Source organism: Lycium barbarum, chromosome 11 (genome assembly GCF_019175385.1).
Source record: "Lycium barbarum isolate Lr01 chromosome 11, ASM1917538v2, whole genome shotgun sequence".
Lineage (NCBI taxonomy): Eukaryota > Viridiplantae > Streptophyta > Magnoliopsida > Solanales > Solanaceae > Lycium > Lycium barbarum.
In genome coordinates this window covers 31,877,936-31,883,377 of record NC_083347.1, presented here as the reverse complement: position 1 = coordinate 31,883,377, position 5,442 = coordinate 31,877,936, and positions in this window count along the sequence as shown.

Below are 5,442 nucleotides of genomic sequence, written 5' to 3'. Positions count from 1 at the left end.
CAATCTACTAACAACATAAGCTATATTAGGCCGAGTGTAGTTCATGAGAAACATTACACTCCCAATTATTTTAGCATATTTAGTTTGAGAAACACTAGATTCTTTATTCTTTCTTAAGTGTATGCTAGGATCATAAGGAGTTCTTACTGGAGCAACATCAAAACAATCAAACTTTTTTAGCATCTTCTCAATGTAATGAGACTGACACAAATAAAAGCCATTAACATTTCTTTTGATTTTAATTCCTAAAATCACATGTGCTTCTCCAAGGTCTTTCATTTCAAACTTCGAAGACAAAAAGTTCTTAGTCTCATTAACAACATTCACATTAGGGCCAAAGATTAACATGTCATCCACATATAAACATTTAATCACACAATCTGATCCTATCATTTTAGAATAAACACAGACATCAGAAGTATTAGCAACAAAACCTTCAGCCACTAATGTGCTATTAAACTTTTTATACCACTGGTTAGGTGCCTGCTTTCGTCCATATAAGGACTTTCTCAATTTGCATACTTTATCTTCCTGTCCTGGGACCACAAAACCTTCAGGTTGAGTCATATAGGTCTCTTCCTCTAAATCACCATTTAGAAAAGTCATTTTAACATCCATTTGGTATACCACTAAACTATGAATAACGGTTAAGGCAATAAGAGTTCTAATTACAAGTCTAGCCTTATATTTATCAATTGTACTATCAGGTCTCAATTTCATCTTAAATATCCACTTGCTACTTATGGGTCTAGAACCTTTAGGCGAATCATGCAAGTCCCAAGTATGATTAGAAACTATAGAGTCTAATTCACTTTTAATAGTCTATTTCCAAAACATAGAATCTATTGACCTCATTGCTTCATCATAAGTCTTATGGTCTTCTTCCAATAAGTAGAAAGACACTAATTCATCATTTAAAATATCAATATCACAATTCTCAATCAAGAAAGCAGTAATAAAATAAGGACCAAAGCTAGTCTCAATTCTACGTCTTTTACTTCTTCTAAGTTCAATTTCATGCTCATTATCAACAACATTAGAAGAAGGCATAACATGAGAATTAACATGCATAGATATAGAAGTATTATTTTTCACATCACTAGGCACATTATTTTTCAAAGGAAAAACATGCTTAAAATATTCTGCATCTCTAGATTCACAAATAGTTTAATCATTCAAAGACATAAATCTATAAGCAACATTATTTTGAGCATGACCAATAAAAACGGGGTCAAAAGTCTTAGACCATACATTTACTCATTTGAAATCAGGTAGACCAACCTTAGTCAAACACCCCCAACACTTTTAGAAATTTCAAGTTAGGGGAAAACCCTTTCCACAACTCATATGGTGTCTTATCTAACTTTTTATGAGGGACTCTATTACGAATATAACATGCAGACAAAACAACTTCTCCCCACATGTTGTCAGATAGACCCGAACTTAAAAGCATAGAGTTCATCATTTCCTTAAGTGTTTGGTTTTTACGTTCGACTACACCATTTGTTGGGGAGTATAGGGGGCACTAATCTCATGTATAATACTGTTTTTCTCACAAAAAGCCTCTAGAGTATTAGTACTAGATTCACCGCCCCTATCAGATCTAAGTCTCTTGATTTTCCTATCTAATTGGTTTTCTACTTGTGCTTTAAATTTTAAAACATGATTTCAACCTCATCTTTAGACTTAAGAAAATATACCTTAGTGTATCTAGAAAAGTTATCAACAAAAGTAATGTAATACTTCTTTCCACCTTTACTAACAGTGTTCTTGAAATTAACTAAGTCTGAATGTACTAGTTCAAGCAATTCTGTCTTTCTACTAGTAACTGATTTAAATGGTTTCTTAGCATGTTTTGCTTCTACACACAGAGAACACTTAGAAAAATAGCCAACGTTTATTGCAGCGATTAATTCCATTTTTCTAAGTCTTTTAATTGAAGCAATATTAACATGACCTAGGCTACCATGCCATAAATCAATAGACTCAACAATATAAGCAGAACTGGAAATATTTGCATTATTGATAATCTCTTGAACAATGTTCAGTACAAATAAACCCCCACTAAGATACCCTTTCCCAACAAAGTCTCTTCTACGAGAAATATGTTACACCTCAGAAATTTCGTGTTGTCATGTTGTGCTGTGAATAGATTAACGGGAGCTTAAGGTGAACATGAAGCCCTTATGACACTAAGGAGAGTATTTGGTAGCTTTAAAATGTATACTAAAAGATTTTGAAGCTATATGAATAGGTGAATCTAAGTTCGTCAAAGGAAGTGAAGTATAAGTTGTGTTGGGAAGGTTTAGCGATTATCGAGTTAATGATTATTTAGTAATGTCTTGAGGAGAAGTTATAGAGCTCCTTAGATGGTTAATGAAGTGTTAAATAAGTTCCAAGAAGGTTCCGTAAAGATTGGTGATCAAACGAATTGACGAGAACAATTTCAGAAAAAATTGAGTTATATGACCACTTATACAATCCGTATAACAGTTACAGTGAAGGGTCATTCTTGGTGAAATTATACGGTCACTTATACGGACCGTATAAAATTATACAGACCGTATAAGGGTCCGTATAACAGTCACAGAAAGGGGCAGTCCCTGGTGAAATTATACGGTCACTTATACGGACCGTATAAAATTATACGGACCGTATAAGTGTCTCTATAAATCATGTCGGGTCAGATTTTGCATAATTATATATATGTGACCCAAGTTATTATTTCTCATTTTCCATCCTCTCCACAACTCTTGAGGGTTCTAGAATATTCTCCATACCATATCAACACAAACTTAGGAGAATCAAGGATTAATTACCAGGAATTAAGAGAATCAAGTGCAAAGAGGCCCACTAGAGTTTGTAGAAGTCAAGATTCCCTTTGGTATTAAAGTTGGGGTTTCTTTCAAGTGAAGTATATTCATCCAAAGTTCATTCCTCCAAAATCAAAAGTGAGTTTCACATCTCTTTCATGTTATTAAGAATATTTGGTTGTTTAATAACTTGAATGAAGGAGGGAACAAGAATATGAAGCTCAAATATGGATTTAATGGTATTCTTGAATAGTAACTTGACTTGAGTCATAGTTCTTGGTGTGCCATGAGTGTAATTTTGTTGTGGATGATACTAATGACGTTGAGGAAGTATTATGTGAAAATGAATATGGTATTATGTTGTAGTTATGGTTATGAATGACTTTGAAAAGGAGTTTTGAGGATTGAACAATGTTTAACTTGAAAAAGTCTATTGATTATGGTATTATGGGTATTGATATTGATGTTTGGGAGTTGTTTATTATATGGAGAAAGTTGTCGAAACAAAGGAAATGCTGCCCAATTTTCTTTAGCTCTTAGTTGCCTTAGTTCAAACTTAAGTATGTTTCCAATGGCCTAACCATGATACGAATTCTCTTGAATGTAGAATCATGAGCTTGGGAGAAGAACGTTTAGTCGTAAGGAGACACAAAGGTATGTTAAGGCTAGTCCCCCTTCTTTCAAAAGGCATGACTCCTATATTACGATTTTCTATACATGTTCCATGACCTTCTTACATTCTAAAAGTTGAAAGTTCACGATCCTTAAGAGCTTCCTATGAGCTAGAGATAAGATATGTTCTAGGATGATGATAATGAAGATGATTCTATTTCTAGAGATTCCGATGCTTATGAATGATGCTATTATGAGCTTGATGATCTTATTTTTATGATTTCATTGATGTTACTTCTTGTTGTAGTCTCACCTCATGATATTAGTTCTTTTAAGGTGAGACATGGCGACGAAGATTGTTCCATAATATGATCGGAGGTTACCGACCTTACGTCACTCCGATAGAGTTATAGCTTTTACTTGAGCTCTCATGCATGCTTTATATTATGTATATGTAAGAATACACCGTGCCAAGTTGGTCGGGCAGACACCACTACAATGGGCGTAATGGGCGGCTATGATGATAATTACACCGGACCTAGTTGGCCGGGCAGTCACCACTAGTGGGCTACATGAGATGGTTACCCCGGACGTGGGCTAATGATGATCACACCGTACCTATATGGTCGGGCAGTTTATATATGTATTTATTACATGATGTTGTTTAATATAAAGTTAGCATGCATGATTCTGCCTTAAGAGGCAATCAGTTGCAGGTTATCTCTTTACCTTGTGCTTTCTTTATTTCTTTACCATGTCATTATGCATGCCTTACATACTTAGTACATTGTTCGTCCTGACGTCCTTTATTTTATGGACGCTGCGTTCATGGCCACAAGTAGACGGTGAGACGGTCCAGACACCTAGGAGTTTATCAGCAGATATACAGGAGCACTCCACTACTCCGGAGTTGCCGCTTATAGGTATATTTTTTTGTGTATATATTTGGGGCATGGCGGGGTCCTGTCCCGTCCTTATGATTTCAGTATCCCAGTTAGAGGCTCGTAAATACTTTGTGTGGGTAGAAGATGCTATGTGATCTCTTCAGTGTATACTCTGTATATCATTTTGTAGCCTTGTGGGCTTATGTGTGTGTGTGTGTATATATATATGTGTGTGTGTGTGTTTTGAGAAGTAAGCGAAGATCATTTCGGTAGGCTAGCTCTGGGTAACCGTCATGGCCCTTTAGTTGGGTCGTGACAAAATAATTATTTTATCAGCTTCAGAAACAAGTTTAAGGCTTGCTTTGTTGGGAAGTGCTCCAGAAACTAAGTTTCTACGAAAGGAGGGTACATACAGAACATTGTTCAAGGCTAAAGTTTTTTTCAGAAGTTAACTTAAGCAGGATTCTTCCTATACCCATAACTCCAGCAGTAGTGAAGTTACTCATTTTGACGCACTCGCCATCGGTAGACTCCTTAAATGTCACGACTCAATTCACGGGTCATGATGGCACGTACACTATCTCCCGGTAGTAGAACCATCCCCAAATCCTTTACTTCGTTTTAAGAATAGTCGCGGAAATTTAGTACACTGAAACATTAATAAAAAAATGTAGTAATGTAAACAAGTGTGGAAGAAAACTTTAATCAACAAGATCCCCAAAACCTAGTCTTAACTTGTACAAGAGCTTCCAAATGAAATACATAGTTTGAAAATGAAAATACAGACTCAACAGAGAAATAAATATTGTCTATAGAAAAGAAACAGACAAATTGATCCAAATGGGGAAATAACAGATTTTGATTTCTGTGATTTCCATACCTACAGATCATTCCTTGTAGGTGAGGGCTCGCATCTGCGGAGAAATTGCCGCAGATGCGGGCCAACATAAAATATCTCCAAGTGCAGGTATGAGAAAAAGTCTCCCAGATGCGGCCACCCAACCCCACGCTTTTCTCGTACCTGCGGACCAAGCCTCATAGAGGCAGGCTCGTAGGTGCTGTTCTACTATTGCAAGTGCGGCACACCAGAAAACTAGAAATTTTTTATTTTCACCGATTCCAACCCGAAATCC